We start from the raw sequence: 17,557 nt of genomic DNA on the forward strand, positions 1-17,557 counted from the left end.
CAGCCAATGACTTATTCTTATTTCTAAGGGCCGCTCCATCAGATAGCCCAGACAGGCAGGCTTTGGTGGTATAGTGGTGAGCATAGCTGCCTTCCAAGCAGTTGACCCGGGTTCGATTCCCGGCCAACGCAGATCAAATCTTTAAATTGTTCAAAATGCATTTTTTGGAAATCAGACTCATGCTGAAAGCAAAGCTGACACACTTTTCGTGAAAATCAAAACCCCATCCAGGAAAGGTTCTTGCATCCTAGTTTCTGCAACTGTCTATCGGTGAGGGGATTGAAGCGAGCAGGGCTCCTGGCCCCTCCCCGACAAAGCCCTGACGAAGGCCTGACAAAGGCCTATTCGCCTTGCCCTGACGGGCCTTGGTCCCAGCAGGCCACCGAGCACAGCACCTCAGCCTATTAGAGTGAGGTTTCAGGATCTCTCTCATCCTGTAAACCAACATACTGAAGAAGGTGAAACGTGTGGCTGCGCTCCTCACATGCTGAAGCAGCAGCAGCCCTTTCCCTGAAGCAAAGTTCCTTCATTCCTCCCTCCCATAACCCTTAGCAGGGGATTTATGGTAATTGAGTTGAGTTTCCAAACTGGCCCTTCCTTCCTTCCTTCCCATATCTGCCAGCTCGAGAAGGCTTGTTTTGTTGCACCTGGGAAGTAAAGTATCTATTTGCGAGAGAGAGAGAATGAGAGAGAGAGACAGAGAGAGAGAGACAGAGAGAGAAGGGGAAGGGGTGTTGGCAGTTAGGGTGTGAGCTAGAGAAATGAGGCCTGTCTGCAAAAGGCCATGGGATGGGAGTGCGTGGTTGCAGGTTGTTTGGCTTTGTAAGGCCTACTGCCCGCTTCACTCGAAACTGGGTCTAGGGTTGTCGGTTTGTAGGCTGTAAAAGCCCAGAAAAGCTCTTGTTCTCCAACCAGCAGAGTGGCGCAGCGGAAGCGTGCTGGGCCCATAACCCAGAGATCGATGGATCGAAACCATCCTCTGCTAACTTTTTTCAAATTATGTTTTTGTGTCATGGCATTAGGGCACAAAGAGCTGTAAGTGCCTGGATGCAATGTCATTCCTTGAACTTGCTGCCTCGTTCCACTCTTGCGCTAAATAGGAGAGGGTCCCAGCCCAGCCAACAAAATGTACTGTTCAATCAAACCAAACTTAAAACCAAGCTCCTTTTTTAAGGGGTCCCGGGGAAATGTTGGGCTGACCGGCAAGACCTCATGATGCGAACTGCTTCTGCGTCAAACGCAAGCTTTTTTCATTCCCAGCCAATGACTTATTCTTATTTCTAAGGGCCGCTCCATCAGATAGCCCAGACAGGCAGGCGTTGGTGGTATAGTGGTGAGCATAGCTGCCTTCCAAGCAGTTGACCCGGGTTCGATTCCCGGCCAACGCAGATCAAATCTTTAAATTGTTCAAAATGCATTTTTTGGAAATCAGACTCATGCTGAAAGCAAAGCTGACACACTTTTCGTGAAAATCAAAACCCCATCCAGGAAAGGTTCTTGCATCCTAGTTTCTGCAACTGTCTATCGGTGAGGGGATTGAAGCGAGCAGGGCTCCTGGCCCCTCCCCGACAAAGCCCTGACGAAGGCCTGACAAAGGCCTATTCGCCTTGCCCTGACGGGCCTTGGTCCCAGCAGGCCACCGAGCACAGCACCTCAGCCTATTAGAGTGAGGTTTCAGGATCTCTCTCATCCTGTAAACCAACATACTGAAGAAGGTGAAACGTGTGGCTGCGCTCCTCACATGCTGAAGCAGCAGCAGCCCTTTCCCTGAAGCAAAGTTCCTTCATTCCTCCCTCCCATAACCCTTAGCAGGGGATTTATGGTAATTGAGTTGAGTTTCCAAACTGGCCCTTCCTTCCTTCCTTCCCATATCTGCCAGCTCGAGAAGGCTTGTTTTGTTGCACCTGGGAAGTAAAGTATCTATTTGCGAGAGAGAGAGAATGAGAGAGAGAGACAGAGAGAGAGAGACAGAGAGAGAAGGGGAAGGGGTGTTGGCAGTTAGGGTGTGAGCTAGAGAAATGAGGCCTGTCTGCAAAAGGCCATGGGATGGGAGTGCGTGGTTGCAGGTTGTTTGGCTTTGTAAGGCCTACTGCCCGCTTCACTCGAAACTGGGTCTAGGGTTGTCGGTTTGTAGGCTGTAAAAGCCCAGAAAAGCTCTTGTTCTCCAACCAGCAGAGTGGCGCAGCGGAAGCGTGCTGGGCCCATAACCCAGAGGTCGATGGATCGAAACCATCCTCTGCTAACTTTTTTCAAATTATGTTTTTGTGTCATGGCATTAGGGCACAAAGAGCTGTAAGTGCCTGGATGCAATGTCATTCCTTGAACTTGCTGCCTCGTTCCACTCTTGCGCTAAATAGGAGAGGGTCCCAGCCCAGCCAACAAAATGTACTGTTCAATCAAACCAAACTTAAAACCAAGCTCCTTTTTTAAGGGGTCCCGGGGAAATGTTGGGCTGACCGGCAAGACCTCATGATGCGAACTGCTTCTGCGTCAAACGCAAGCTTTTTTCATTCCCAGCCAATGACTTATTCTTATTTCTAAGGGCCGCTCCATCAGATAGCCCAGACAGGCAGGCGTTGGTGGTATAGTGGTGAGCATAGCTGCCTTCCAAGCAGTTGACCCGGGTTCGATTCCCGGCCAACGCAGATCAAATCTTTAAATTGTTCAAAATGCATTTTTTGGAAATCAGACTCATGCTGAAAGCAAAGCTGACACACTTTTCGTGAAAATCAAAACCCCATCCAGGAAAGGTTCTTGCATCCTAGTTTCTGCAACTGTCTATCGGTGAGGGGATTGAAGCGAGCAGGGCTCCTGGCCCCTCCCCGACAAAGCCCTGACGAAGGCCTGACAAAGGCCTATTCGCCTTGCCCTGACGGGCCTTGGTCCCAGCAGGCCACCGAGCACAGCACCTCAGCCTATTAGAGTGAGGTTTCAGGATCTCTCTCATCCTGTAAACCAACATACTGAAGAAGGTGAAACGTGTGGCTGCGCTCCTCACATGCTGAAGCAGCAGCAGCCCTTTCCCTGAAGCAAAGTTCCTTCATTCCTCCCTCCCATAACCCTTAGCAGGGGATTTATGGTAATTGAGTTGAGTTTCCAAACTGGCCCTTCCTTCCTTCCTTCCCATATCTGCCAGCTCGAGAAGGCTTGTTTTGTTGCACCTGGGAAGTAAAGTATCTATTTGCGAGAGAGAGAGAATGAGAGAGAGAGACAGAGAGAGAGAGACAGAGAGAGAAGGGGAAGGGGTGTTGGCAGTTAGGGTGTGAGCTAGAGAAATGAGGCCTGTCTGCAAAAGGCCATGGGATGGGAGTGCGTGGTTGCAGGTTGTTTGGCTTTGTAAGGCCTACTGCCCGCTTCACTCGAAAATGGGTCTAGGGTTGTCGGTTTGTAGGCTGTAAAAGCCCAGAAAAGCTTTTGTTCTCCAACCAGCAGAGTGGCGCAGCGGAAGCGTGCTGGGCCCATAACCCAGAGGTCGATGGATCGAAACCATCCTCTGCTAACTTTTTTCAAATTATGTTTTTGTGTCATGGCATTAGGGCACAAAGAGCTGTAAGTGCCTGGATGCAATGTCATTCCTTGAACTTGCTGCCTCGTTCCACTCTTGCGCTAAATAGGAGAGGGTCCCAGCCCAGCCAACAAAATGCACTGTTCAATCAAACCAAACTTAAAACCAAGCTCCTTTTTTAAGGGGTCCCGGGGAAATGTTGGGCTGACCGGCAAGACCTCATGATGCGAACTGCTTCTGCGTCAAACGCAAGCTTTTTTCATTCCCAGCCAATGACTTATTCTTATTTCTAAGGGCCGCTCCATCAAATAGCCCAGACAGGCAGGCGTTGGTGGTATAGTGGTGAGCATAGCTGCCTTCCAAGCAGTTGACCCGGGTTCGATTCCATGCCAACGCAGATCAAATCTTTAAATTGTTCAAAATGCATTTTTTGGAAATCAGACTCATGCTGAAAGCAAAGCTGACACACTTTTCGTGAAAATCAAAACCCCATCCAGGAAAGGTTCTTGCATCCTAGTTTCTGCAACTGTCTATCGGTGAGGGGATTGAAGCGAGCAGGGCTCCTGGCCCCTCCCCGACAAAGCCCTGACGAAGGCCTGACAAAGGCCTATTCGCCTTGCCCTGACGGGCCTTGGTCCCAGCAGGCCACCGAGCACAGCACCTCAGCCTATTAGAGTGAGGTTTCAGGATCTCTCTCATCCTGTAAACCAACATACTGAAGAAGGTGAAACGTGTGGCTGCGCTCCTCACATGCTGAAGCAGCAGCAGCCCTTTCCCTGAAGCAAAGTTCCTTCATTCCTCCCTCCCATAACCCTTAGCAGGGGATTTATGGTAATTGAGTTGAGTTTCCAAACTGGCCCTTCCTTCCTTCCTTCCCATATCTGCCAGCTCGAGAAGGCTTGTTTTGTTGCACCTGGGAAGTAAAGTATCTATTTGCGAGAGAGAGAGAATGAGAGAGAGAGACAGAGAGAGAGAGACAGAGAGAGAAGGGGAAGGGGTGTTGGCAGTTAGGGTGTGAGCTAGAGAAATGAGGCCTGTCTGCAAAAGGCCATGGGATGGGAGTGCGTGGTTGCAGGTTGTTTGGCTTTGTAAGGCCTACTGCCCGCTTCACTCGAAAATGGGTCTAGGGTTGTCGGTTTGTAGGCTGTAAAAGCCCAGAAAAGCTTTTGTTCTCCAACCAGCAGAGTGGCGCAGCGGAAGCGTGCTGGGCCCATAACCCAGAGGTCGATGGATTGAAACCATCCTCTGCTAACTTTTTTCAAATTATGTTTTTGTGTCATGGCATTAGGGCACAAAGAGCTGTAAGTGCCTGGATGCAATGTCATTCCTTGAACTTGCTGCCTCGTTCCACTCTTGCGCTAAATAGGAGAGGGTCCCAGCCCAGCCAACAAAATGCACTGTTCAATCAAACCAAACTTAAAACCAAGCTCCTTTTTTAAGGGGTCCCGGGGAAATGTTGGGCTGACCGGCAAGACCTCATGATGCGAACTGCTTCTGCGTCAAACGCAAGCTTTTTTCATTCCCAGCCAATGACTTATTCTTATTTCTAAAGGCCGCTCCATCAGATAGCCCAGACAGGCAGGCGTTGGTGGTATAGTGGTGAGCATAGCTGCCTTCCAAGCAGTTGACCGGGGTTCGATTCCCGGCCAACGCAGATCAAATCTTTAAATTGTTCAAAATGTATTTTTTGGAAATCAGACTCATGCTGAAAGCAAAGCTGACACACTTTTCGTGAAAATCAAAACCCCATCCAGGAAAGGTTCTTGCATCCTAGTTTCTGCAACTGTCTATCGGTGAGGGGATTGAAGCGAGCAGGGCTCCTGGCCCCTCCCCGACAAAGCCCTGACGAAGGCCTGACAAAGGCCTATTCACCTTGCCCTGACGGGCCTTGGTCCCAGCAGGCCACCGAGCACAGCACCTCAGCCTATTAGAGTGAGGTTTCAGGATCTCTCTCATCCTGTAAACCAACATACTGAAGAAGGTGAAACGTGTGGCTGCGCTCCTCACATGCTGAAGCAGCAGCAGCCCTTTCCCTGAAGCAAAGTTCCTTCATTCCTCCCTCCCATAACCCTTAGCAGGGGATTTATGGTAATTGAGTTGAGTTTCCAAACTGGCCCTTCCTTCCTTCCTTCCCATATCTGCCAGCTCGAGAAGGCTTGTTTTGTTGCACCTGGGAAGTAAAGTATCTATTTGCGAGAGAGAGAGAATGAGAGAGAGAGACAGAGAGAGAGAGACAGAGAGAGAAGGGGAAGGGGTGTTGGCAGTTAGGGTGTGAGCTAGAGAAATGAGGCCTGTCTGCAAAAGGCCATGGGATGGGAGTGCGTGGTTGCAGGTTGTTTGGCTTTGTAAGGCCTACTGCCCGCTTCACTCGAAACTGGGTCTAGGGTTGTCGGTTTGTAGGCTGTAAAAGCCCATAAAAGCTCTTGTTCTCCAACCAGCAGAGTGGCGCAGCGGAAGCGTGCTGGGCCCATAACCCAGAGGTCGATGGATCGAAACCATCCTCTGCTAACTTTTTTCAAATTATGTTTTTGTGTCATGGCATTAGGGCACAAAGAGCTGTAAGTGCCTGGATGCAATGTCATTCCTTGAACTTGCTGCCTCGTTCCACTCTTGCGCTAAATAGGAGAGGGTCCCAGCCCAGCCAACAAAATGTACTGTTCAATCAAACCAAACTTAAAACCAAGCTCCTTTTTTAAGGGGTCCCGGGGAAATGTTGGGCTGACCGGCAAGACCTCATGATGCGAACTGCTTCTGCGTCAAACGCAAGCTTTTTTCATTCCCAGCCAATGACTTATTCTTATTTCTAAGGGCCGCTCCATCAGATAGCCCAGACAGGCAGGCGTTGGTGGTATAGTGGTGAGCATAGCTGCCTTCCAAGCAGTTGACCCCGGTTCGATTCCCGGCCAACGCAGATCAAATCTTTAAATTGTTCAAAATGCATTTTTTGGAAATCAGACTCATGCTGAAAGCAAAGCTGACACACTTTTCGTGAAAATCAAAACCCCATCCAGGAAAGGTTCTTGCATCCTAGTTTCTGCAACTGTCTATCGGTGAGGGGATTGAAGCGAGCAGGGCTCCTGGCCCCTCCCCGACAAAGCCCTGACGAAGGCCTGACAAAGGCCTATTCGCCTTGCCCTGACGGGCCTTGGTCCCAGCAGGCCACCGAGCACAGCACCTCAGCCTATTAGAGTGAGGTTTCAGGATCTCTCTCATCCTGTAAACCAACATACTGAAGAAGGTGAAACGTGTGGCTGCGCTCCTCACATGCTGAAGCAGCAGCAGCCCTTTCCCTGAAGCAAAGTTCCTTCATTCCTCCCTCCCATAACCCTTAGCAGGGGATTTATGGTAATTGAGTTGAGTTTCCAAACTGGCCCTTCCTTCCTTCCTTCCCATATCTGCCAGCTCGAGAAGGCTTGTTTTGTTGCACCTGGGAAGTAAAGTATCTATTTGCGAGAGAGAGAGAATGAGAGAGAGAGACAGAGAGAGAGAGACAGAGAGAGAAGGGGAAGGGGTGTTGGCAGTTAGGGTGTGAGCTAGAGAAATGAGGCCTGTCTGCAAAAGGCCATGGGATGGGAGTGCGTGGTTGCAGGTTGTTTGGCTTTGTAAGGCCTACTGCCCGCTTCACTCGAAACTGGGTCTAGGGTTGTCGGTTTGTAGGCTGTAAAAGCCCAGAAAAGCTCTTGTTCTCCAACCAGCAGAGTGGCGCAGCGGAAGCGTGCTGGGCCCATAACCCAGAGGTCGATGGATCGAAACCATCCTCTGCTAACTTTTTTCAAATTATGTTTTTGTGTCATGGCATTAGGGCACAAAGAGCTGTAAGTGCCTGGATGCAATGTCATTCCTTGAACTTGCTGCCTCGTTCCACTCTTGCGCTAAATAGGAGAGGGTCCCAGCCCAGCCAACAAAATGTACTGTTCAATCAAACCAAACTTAAAACCAAGCTCCTTTTTTAAGGGGTCCCGGGGAAATGTTGGGCTGACCGGCAAGACCTCATGATGCGAACTGCTTCTGCGTCAAACGCAAGCTTTTTTCATTCCCAGCCAATGACTTATTCTTATTTCTAAGGGCCGCTCCATCAGATAGCCCAGACAGGCAGGGGTTGGTGGTATAGTGGTGAGCATAGCTGCCTTCCAAGCAGTTGACGAACCCGGCCAACGCAGATCAAATCTTTAAATTGTTCAAAATGCATTTTTTGGAAATCAGACTCATGCTGAAAGCAAAGCTGACACACTTTTCGTGAAAATCAAAACCCCATCCAGGAAAGGTTCTTGCATCCTAGTTTCTGCAACTGTCTATCGGTGAGGGGATTGAAGCGAGCAGGGCTCCTGGCCCCTCCCCGACAAAGCCCTGACCAAGGCCTGACAAAGGCCTATTCGCCTTGCCCTGACGGGCCTTGGTCCCAGCAGGCCACCGAGCACAGCACCTCAGCCTATTAGAGTGAGGTTTCAGGATCTCTCTCATCCTGTAAACCAACATACTGAAGAAGGTGAAACGTGTGGCTGCGCTCCTCACATGCTGAAGCAGCAGCAGCCCTTTCCCTGAAGCAAAGTTCCTTCATTCCTCCCTCCCATAACCCTTAGCAGGGGATTTATGGTAATTGAGTTGAGTTTCCAAACTGGCCCTTCCTTCCTTCCTTCCCATATCTGCCAGCTCGAGAAGGCTTGTTTTGTTGCACCTGGGAAGTAAAGTATCTATTTGCGAGAGAGAGAGAATGAGAGAGAGAGACAGAGAGAGAGAGACAGAGAGAGAAGGGGAAGGGGTGTTGGCAGTTAGGGTGTGAGCTAGAGAAATGAGGCCTGTCTGCAAAAGGCCATGGGATGGGAGTGCGTGGTTGCAGGTTGTTTGGCTTTGTAAGGCCTACTGCCCGCTTCACTCGAAACTGGGTCTAGGGTTGTCGGTTTGTAGGCTGTAAAAGCCCAGAAAAGCTCTTGTTCTCCAACCAGCAGAGTGGCGCAGCGGAAGCGTGCTGGGCCCATAACCCAGAGGTCGATGGATCGAAACCATCCTCTGCTAACTTTTTTCAAATTATGTTTTTGTGTCATGGCATTAGGGCACAAAGAGCTGTAAGTGCCTGGATGCAATGTCATTCCTTGAACTTGCTGCCTCGTTCCACTCTTGCGCTAAATAGGAGAGGGTCCCAGCCCAGCCAACAAAATGTACTGTTCAATCAAACCAAACTTAAAACCAAGCTCCTTTTTTAAGGGGTCCCGGGGAAATGTTGGGCTGACCGGCAAGACCTCATGATGCGAACTGCTTCTGCGTCAAACGCAAGCTTTTTTCATTCCCAGCCAATGACTTATTCTTATTTCTAAGGGCCGCTCCATCAGATAGCCCAGACAGGCAGGCGTTGGTGGTATAGTGGTGAGCATAGCTGCCTTCCAAGCAGTTGACCCGGGTTCGATTCCCGGCCAACGCAGATCAAATCTTTAAATTGTTCAAAATGCATTTTTTGGAAATCAGACTCATGCTGAAAGCAAAGCTGACACACTTTTCGTGAAAATCAAAACCCCATCCAGGAAAGGTTCTTGCATCCTAGTTTCTGCAACTGTCTATCGGTGAGGGGATTGAAGCGAGCAGGGCTCCTGGCCCCTCCCCGACAAAGCCCTGACGAAGGCCTGACAAAGGCCTATTCGCCTTGCCCTGACGGGCCTTGGTCCCAGCAGGCCACCGAGCACAGCACCTCAGCCTATTAGAGTGAGGTTTCAGGATCTCTCTCATCCTGTAAACCAACATACTGAAGAAGGTGAAACGTGTGGCTGCGCTCCTCACATGCTGAAGCAGCAGCAGCCCTTTCCCTGAAGCAAAGTTCCTTCATTCCTCCCTCCCATAACCCTTAGCAGGGGATTTATGGTAATTGAGTTGAGTTTCCAAACTGGCCCTTCCTTCCTTCCTTCCCATATCTGCCAGCTCGAGAAGGCTTGTTTTGTTGCACCTGGGAAGTAAAGTATCTATTTGCGAGAGAGAGAGAATGAGAGAGAGAGACAGAGAGAGAGAGACAGAGAGAGAAGGGGAAGGGGTGTTGGCAGTTAGGGTGTGAGCTAGAGAAATGAGGCCTGTCTGCAAAAGGCCATGGGATGGGAGTGCGTGGTTGCAGGTTGTTTGGCTTTGTAAGGCCTACTGCCCGCTTCACTCGAAACTGGGTCTAGGGTTGTCGGTTTGTAGGCTGTAAAAGCCCAGAAAAGCTCTTGTTCTCCAACCAGCAGAGTGGCGCAGCGGAAGCGTGCTGGGCCCATAACCCAGAGGTCGATGGATCGAAACCATCCTCTGCTAACTTTTTTCAAATTATGTTTTTGTGTCATGGCATTAGGGCACAAAGAGCTGTAAGTGCCTGGATGCAATGTCATTCCTTGAACTTGCTGCCTCGTTCCACTCTTGCGCTAAATAGGAGAGGGTCCCAGCCCAGCCAACAAAATGTACTGTTCAATCAAACCAAACTTAAAACCAAGCTCCTTTTTTAAGGGGTCCCGGGGAAATGTTGGGCTGACCGGCAAGACCTCATGATGCGAACTGCTTCTGCGTCAAACGCAAGCTTTTTTCATTCCCAGCCAATGACTTATTCTTATTTCTAAGGGCCGCTCCATCAGATAGCCCAGACAGGGAGGCGTTGGTGGTATAGTGGTGAGCATAGCTGCCTTCCAAGCAGTTGACCCGGGTTCGATTCCCGGCCAACGCAGATCAAATCTTTAAATTGTTCAAAATGCATTTTTTGGAAATCAGACTCATGCTGAAAGCAAAGCTGACACACTTTTCGTGAAAATCAAAACCCCATCCAGGAAAGGTTCTTGCATCCTAGTTTCTGCAACTGTCTATCGGTGAGGGGATTGAAGCGAGCAGGGCTCCTGGCCCCTCCCCGACAAAGCCCTGACGAAGGCCTGACAAAGGCCTATTCGCCTTGCCCTGACGGGCCTTGGTCCCAGCAGGCCACCGAGCACAGCACCTCAGCCTATTAGAGTGAGGTTTCAGGATCTCTCTCATCCTGTAAACCAACATACTGAAGAAGGTGAAACGTGTGGCTGCGCTCCTCACATGCTGAAGCAGCAGCAGCCCTTTCCCTGAAGCAAAGTTCCTTCATTCCTCCCTCCCATAACCCTTAGCAGGGGATTTATGGTAATTGAGTTGAGTTTCCAAACTGGCCCTTCCTTCCTTCCTTCCCATATCTGCCAGCTCGAGAAGGCTTGTTTTGTTGCACCTGGGAAGTAAAGTATCTATTTGCGAGAGAGAGAGAATGAGAGAGAGAGACAGAGAGAGAGAGACAGAGAGAGAAGGGGAAGGGGTGTTGGCAGTTAGGGTGTGAGCTAGAGAAATGAGGCCTGTCTGCAAAAGGCCATGGGATGGGAGTGCGTGGTTGCAGGTTGTTTGGCTTTGTAAGGCCTACTGCCCGATTCACTCGAAACTGGGTCTAGGGTTGTCGGTTTGTAGGCTGTAAAAGCCCAGAAAAGCTCTTGTTCTCCAACCAGCAGAGTGGCGCAGCGGAAGCGTGCTGGGCCCATAACCCAGATGTCGATGGATCGAAACCATCCTCTGCTAACTTTTTTCAAATTATGTTTTTGTGTCATGGCATTAGGGCACAAAGAGCTGTAAGTGCCTGGATGCAATGTCATTCCTTGAACTTGCTGCCTCGTTCCACTCTTGCGCTAAATAGGAGAGGGTCCCAGCCCAGCCAACAAAATGTACTGTTCAATCAAACCAAACTTAAAACCAAGCTCCTTTTTTAAGGGGTCCCGGGGAAATGTTGGGCTGACCGGCAAGACCTCATGATGCGAACTGCTTCTGCGTCAAACGCAAGCTTTTTTCATTCCCAGCCAATGACTTATTCTTATTTCTAAGGGCCGCTCCATCAGATAGCCCAGACAGGCAGGCGTTGGTGGTATAGTGGTGAGCATAGCTGCCTTCCAAGCAGTTGACCCGGCCAACGCAGATCAAATCTTTAAATTGTTCAAAATGCATTTTTTGGAAATCAGACTCATGCTGAAAGCAAAGCTGACACACTTTTCGTGAAAATCAAAACCCCATCCAGGAAAGGTTCTTGCATCCTAGTTTCTGCAACTGTCTATCGGTGAGGGGATTGAAGCGAGCAGGGCTCCTGGCCCCTCCCCGACAAAGCCCTGACGAAGGCCTGACAAAGGCCTATTCGCCTTGCCCTGACGGGCCTTGGTCCCAGCAGGCCACCGAGCACAGCACCTCAGCCTATTAGAGTGAGGTTTCAGGATCTCTCTCATCCTGTAAACCAACATACTGAAGAAGGTGAAACGTGTGGCTGCGCTCCTCACATGCTGAAGCAGCAGCAGCCCTTTCCCTGAAGCAAAGTTCCTTCATTCCTCCCTCCCATAACCCTTAGCAGGGGATTTATGGTAATTGAGTTGAGTTTCCAAACTGGCCCTTCCTTCCTTCCTTCCCATATCTGCCAGCTCGAGAAGGCTTGTTTTGTTGCACCTGGGAAGTAAAGTATCTATTTGCGAGAGAGAGAGAATGAGAGAGAGAGACAGAGAGAGAGAGACAGAGAGAGAAGGGGAAGGGGTGTTGGCAGTTAGGGTGTGAGCTAGAGAAATGAGGCCTGTCTGCAAAAGGCCATGGGATGGGAGTGCGTGGTTGCAGGTTGTTTGGCTTTGTAAGGCCTACTGCCCGCTTCACTCGAAACTGGGTCTAGGGTTGTCGGTTTGTAGGCTGTAAAAGCCCAGAAAAGCTCTTGTTCTCCAACCAGCAGAGTGGCGCAGCGGAAGCGTGCTGGGCCCATAACCCAGAGGTCGATGGATCGAAACCATCCTCTGCTAACTTTTTTCAAATTATGTTTTTGTGTCATGGCATTAGGGCACAAAGAGCTGTAAGTGCCTGGATGCAATGTCATTCCTTGAACTTGCTGCCTCGTTCCACTCTTGCGCTAAATAGGAGAGGGTCCCAGCCCAGCCAACAAAATGTACTGTTCAATCAAACCAAACTTAAAACCAAGCTCCTTTTTTAAGGGGTCCCGGGGAAATGTTGGGCTGACCGGCAAGACCTCATGATGCGAACTGCTTCTGAGTCAAACGCAAGCTTTTTTCATTCCCAGCCAATGACTTATTCTTATTTCTAAGGGCCGCTCCATCAGATAACCCAGACAGGCAGGCGTTGGTGGTATAGTGGTGAGCATAGCTGCCTTCCAAGCAGTTGACCCGGGTTCGATTCCCGGCCAACGCAGATCAAATCTTTAAATTGTTCAAAATGCATTTTTTGGAAATCAGACTCATGCTGAAAGCAAAGCTGACACACTTTTCGTGAAAATCAAAACCCCATCCAGGAAAGGTTCTTGCATCCTAGTTTCTGCAACTGTCTATCGGTGAGGGGATTGAAGCGAGCAGGGCTCCTGGCCCCTCCCCGACAAAGGCCTGACAAAGGCCTATTCGCCTTGCCCTGACGGGCCTTGGTCCCAGCAGGCCACCGAGCACAGCACCTCAGCCTATTAGAGTGAGGTTTCAGGATCTCTCTCATCCTGTAAACCAACATACTGAAGAAGGTGAAACGTGTGGCTGCGCTCCTCACATGCTGAAGCAGCAGCAGCCCTTTCCCTGAAGCAAAGTTCCTTCATTCCTCCCTCCCATAACCCTTAGCAGGGGATTTATGGTAATTGAGTTGAGTTTCCAAACTGGCCCTTCCTTCCTTCCTTCCCATATCTGCCAGCTCGAGAAGGCTTGTTTTGTTGCACCTGGGAAGTAAAGTATCTATTTGCGAGAGAGAGAGAATGAGAGAGAGAGACAGAGAGAGAGAGACAGAGAGAGAAGGGGAAGGGGTGTTGGCAGTTAGGGTGTGAGCTAGAGAAATGAGGCCTGTCTGCAAAAGGCCATGGGATGGGAGTGCGTGGTTGCAGGTTGTTTGGCTTTGTAAGGCCTACTGCCCGCTTCACTCGAAAATGGGTCTAGGGTTGTCGGTTTGTAGGCTGTAAAAGCCCAGAAAAGCTTTTGTTCTCCAACCAGCAGAGTGGCGCAGCGGAAGCGTGCTGGGCCCAGAACCCAGAGGTCGATGGATCGAAACCATCCTCTGCTAACTTTTTTCAAATTATGTTTTTGTGTCATGGCATTAGGGCACAAAGAGCTGTAAGTGCCTGGATGCAATGTCATTCCTTGAACTTGCTGCCTCGTTCCACTCTTGCGCTAAATAGGAGAGGGTCCCAGCCCAGCCAACAAAATGCACTGTTCAATCAAACCAAACTTAAAACCAAGCTCCTTTTTTAAGGGGTCCCGGGGAAATGTTGGGCTGACCGGCAAGACCTCATGATGCGAACTGCTTCTGCGTCAAACGCAAGCTTTTTTCATTCCCAGCCAATGACTTATTCTTATTTCTAAGGGCCGCTCCATCAGATAGCCCAGACAGGCAGGCGTTGGTGGTATAGTGGTGAGCATAGCTGCCTTCCAAGCAGTTGACCCGGGTTCGATTCCCGGCCAACGCAGATCAAATCTTTAAATTGTTCAAAATGCATTTTTTGGAAATCAGACTCATGCTGAAAGCAAAGCTGACACACTTTTCGTGAAAATCAAAACCCCATCCAGGAAAGGTTCTTGCATCCTAGTTTCTGCAACTGTCTATCGGTGAGGGGATTGAAGCGAGCAGGGCTCCTGGCCCCTCCCCGACAAAGCCCTGACGAAGGCCTGACAAAGGCCTATTCGCCTTGCCCTGACGGGCCTTGGTCCCAGCAGGCCACCGAGCACAGCACCTCAGCCTATTAGAGTGAGGTTTCAGGATCTCTCTCATCCTGTAAACCAACATACTGAAGAAGGTGAAACGTGTGGCTGCGCTCCTCACATGCTGAAGCAGCAGCAGCCCTTTCCCTGAAGCAAAGTTCCTTCATTCCTCCCTCCCATAACCCTTAGCAGGGGATTTATGGTAATTGAGTTGAGTTTCCAAACTGGCCCTTCCTTCCTTCCTTCCCATATCTGCCAGCTCGAGAAGGCTTGTTTTGTTGCACCTGGGAAGTAAAGTATCTATTTGCGAGAGAGAGAGAATGAGAGAGAGAGACAGAGAGAGAGAGACAGAGAGAGAAGGGGAAGGGGTGTTGGCAGTTAGGGTGTGAGCTAGAGAAATGAGGCCTGTCTGCAAAAGGCCATGGGATGGGAGTGCGTGGTTGCAGGTTGTTTGGCTTTGTAAGGCCTACTGCCCGCTTCACTCGAAACTGGGTCTAGGGTTGTCGGTTTGTAGGCTGTAAAAGCCCAGAAAAGCTCTTGTTCTCCAACCAGCAGAGTGGCGCAGCGGAAGCGTGCTGGGCCCATAACCCAGAGGTCGATGGATCGAAACCATCCTCTGCTAACTTTTTTCAAATTATGTTTTTGTGTCATGGCATTAGGGCACAAAGAGCTGTAAGTGCCTGGATGCAATGTCATTCCTTGAACTTGCTGCCTCGTTCCACTCTTGCGCTAAATAGGAGAGGGTCCCAGCCCAGCCAACAAAATGTACTGTTCAATCAAACCAAACTTAAAACCAAGCTCCTTTTTTAAGGGGTCCCGGGGAAATGTTGGGCTGACCGGCAAGACCTCATGATGCGAACTGCTTCTGCGTCAAACGCAAGCTTTTTTCATTCCCAGCCAATGACTTATTCTTATTTCTAAGGGCCGCTCCATCAGATAGCCCAGACAGGCAGGCGTTGGTGGTATAGTGGTGAGCATAGCTGCCTTCCAAGCAGTTGACCCGGGTTCGATTCCCGGCCAACGCAGATCAAATCTTTAAATTGTTCAAAATGCATTTTTTGGAAATCAGACTCATGCTGAAAGCAAAGCTGACACACTTTTCGTGAAAATCAAAACCCCATCCAGGAAAGGTTCTTGCATCCTAGTTTCTGCAACTGTCTATCGGTGAGGGGATTGAAGCGAGCAGGGCTCCTGGCCCCTCCCCGACAAAGCCCTGACGAAGGCCTGACAAAGGCCTATTCGCCTTGCCCTGACGGGCCTTGGTCCCAGCAGGCCACCGAGCACAGCACCTCAGCCTATTAGAGTGAGGTTTCAGGATCTCTCTCATCCTGTAAACCAACATACTGAAGAAGGTGAAACGTGTGGCTGCGCTCCTCACATGCTGAAGCAGCAGCAGCCCTTTCCCTGAAGCAAAGTTCCTTCATTCCTCCCTCCCATAACCCTTAGCAGGGGATTTATGGTAATTGAGTTGAGTTTCCAAACTGGCCCTTCCTTCCTTCCTTCCCATATCTGCCAGCTCGAGAAGGCTTGTTTTGTTGCACCTGGGAAGTAAAGTATCTATTTGCGAGAGAGAGAGAATGAGAGAGAGAGACAGAGAGAGAGAGACAGAGAGAGAAGGGGAAGAGGTGTTGGCAGTTAGGGTGTGAGCTAGAGAAATGAGGCCTGTCTGCAAAAGGCCATGGGATGGGAGTGCGTGGTTGCAGGTTGTTTGGCTTTGTAAGGCCTACTGCCCGCTTCACTCGAAACTGGGTCTAGGGTTGTCGGTTTGTAGGCTGTAAAAGCCCAGAAAAGCTCTTGTTCTCCAACCAGCAGAGTGGCGCAGCGGAAGCGTGCTGGGCCCATAACCCAGAGGTCGATGGATCGAAACCATCCTCTGCTAACTTTTTTCAAATTATGTTTTTGTGTCATGGCATTAGGGCACAAAGAGCTGTAAGTGCCTGGATGCAATGTCATTCCTTGAACTTGCTGCCTCGTTCCACTCTTGCGCTAAATAGGAGAGGGTCCCAGCCCAGCCAACAAAATGTACTGTTCAATCAAACCAAACTTAAAACCAAGCTCCTTTTTTAAGGGGTCCCGGGGAAATGTTGGGCTGACCGGCAAGACCTCATGATGCGAACTGCTTCTGCGTCAAACGCAAGCTTTTTTCATTCCCAGCCAATGACTTATTCTTATTTCTAAGGGCCGCTCCATCAGATAGCCCAGACAGGCAGGCGTTGGTGGTATAGTGGTGAGCATAGCTGCCTTCCAAGCATTTGACCCGGGTTCGATTCCCGGCCAACGCAGATCAAATCTTTAAATTGTTCAAAATGCATTTTTTGGAAATCAGACTCATGCTGAAAGCAAAGCTGACACACTTTTCGTGAAAATCAAAACCCCATCCAGGAAAGGTTCTTGCATCCTAGTTTCTGCAACTGTCTATCGGTGAGGGGATTGAAGCGAGCAGGGCTCCTGGCCCCTCCCCGACAAAGGCCTGACAAAGGCCTATTCGCCTTGCCCTGACGGGCCTTGGTCCCAGCAGGCCACCGAGCACAGCACCTCAGCCTATTAGAGTGAGGTTTCAGGATCTCTCTCATCCTGTAAACCAACATACTGAAGAAGGTGAAACGTGTGGCTGCGCTCCTCACATGCTGAAGCAGCAGCAGCCCTTTCCCTGAAGCAAAGTTCCTTCATTCCTCCCTCCCATAACCCTTAGCAGGGGATTTATGGTAATTGAGTTGAGTTTCCAAACTGGCCCTTCCTTCCTTCCTTCCCATATCTGCCAGCTCGAGAAGGCTTGTTTTGTTGCACCTGGGAAGTAAAGTATCTATTTGCGAGAGAGAGAGAATGAGAGAGAGAGACAGAGAGAGAGAGACAGAGAGAGAAGGGGAAGGGGTGTTGGCAGTTAGGGTGTGAGCTAGAGAAATGAGGCCTGTCTGCAAAAGGCCATGGGATGGGAGTGCGTGGTTGCAGGTTGTTTGGCTTTGTAAGGCCTACTGCCCGCTTCACTCGAAAATGGGTCTAGGGTTGTCGGTTTGTAGGCTGTAAAAGCCCAGAAAAGCTTTTGTTCTCCAACCAGCAGAGTGGCGCAGCGGAAGTGTGCTGGGCCCATAACCCAGAGGTCGATGGATCGAAACCATCCTCTGCTAACTTTTTTCAAATTATGTTTTTGTGTCATGGCATTAGGGCACAAAGAGCTGTAAGTGCCTGGATGCAATGTCATTCCTTGAACTTGCTGCCTCGTTCCACTCTTGCGCTAAATAGGAGAGGGTCCCAGCCCAGCCAACAAAATGCACTGTTCAATCAAACCAAACTTAAAACCAAGCTCCTTTTTTAAGGGGTCCCGGGGAAATGTTGGGCTGACCGGCAAGACCTCATGATGCGAACTGCTTCTGCGTCAAACGCAAGCTTTTTTCATTCCCAG

At 50.0% G+C, this 17,557-nt stretch overlaps 8 non-coding genes across 8 annotated transcripts; all 8 read left to right on the top strand.

Moving 5' to 3' along the window:
- Positions 1–1,316: 1,316 nt before the first annotated feature.
- On the top strand, positions 1,317–1,388 carry TRNAG-UCC (transfer RNA glycine (anticodon UCC)). Its single transcript has one exon. It is a non-coding gene; the product is annotated as a tRNA-Gly (tRNA).
- A 1,185-nt stretch (positions 1,389–2,573) lies between these two features.
- On the top strand, positions 2,574–2,645 carry TRNAG-UCC (transfer RNA glycine (anticodon UCC)). Its single transcript has one exon. It is a non-coding gene; the product is annotated as a tRNA-Gly (tRNA).
- A 6,204-nt stretch (positions 2,646–8,849) lies between these two features.
- Positions 8,850–8,921, top strand: TRNAG-UCC (transfer RNA glycine (anticodon UCC)). The gene has a single exon. It is a non-coding gene; the product is annotated as a tRNA-Gly (tRNA).
- A 1,185-nt stretch (positions 8,922–10,106) lies between these two features.
- TRNAG-UCC (transfer RNA glycine (anticodon UCC)) lies at positions 10,107–10,178 on the top strand. The gene has a single exon. It is a non-coding gene; the product is annotated as a tRNA-Gly (tRNA).
- Positions 10,179–12,607: 2,429 nt separating this feature from the next.
- Positions 12,608–12,679, top strand: TRNAG-UCC (transfer RNA glycine (anticodon UCC)). The gene has a single exon. It is a non-coding gene; the product is annotated as a tRNA-Gly (tRNA).
- Positions 12,680–13,450: 771 nt separating this feature from the next.
- TRNAL-CAG (transfer RNA leucine (anticodon CAG)) lies at positions 13,451–13,522 on the top strand. Its single transcript has one exon. It is a non-coding gene; the product is annotated as a tRNA-Leu (tRNA).
- A 331-nt stretch (positions 13,523–13,853) lies between these two features.
- Positions 13,854–13,925, top strand: TRNAG-UCC (transfer RNA glycine (anticodon UCC)). Its single transcript has one exon. It is a non-coding gene; the product is annotated as a tRNA-Gly (tRNA).
- Positions 13,926–15,110: 1,185 nt separating this feature from the next.
- On the top strand, positions 15,111–15,182 carry TRNAG-UCC (transfer RNA glycine (anticodon UCC)). The gene has a single exon. It is a non-coding gene; the product is annotated as a tRNA-Gly (tRNA).
- The last annotated feature ends 2,375 nt before the right edge of the window (positions 15,183–17,557 follow it).

This window comes from Ambystoma mexicanum, chromosome 6q, assembly GCF_040938575.1.
Source record: "Ambystoma mexicanum isolate Mex_15411 chromosome 6q, UKY_AmexF1_1, whole genome shotgun sequence".
NCBI classification, from domain to species: Eukaryota; Metazoa; Chordata; class Amphibia; order Caudata; family Ambystomatidae; genus Ambystoma; species Ambystoma mexicanum.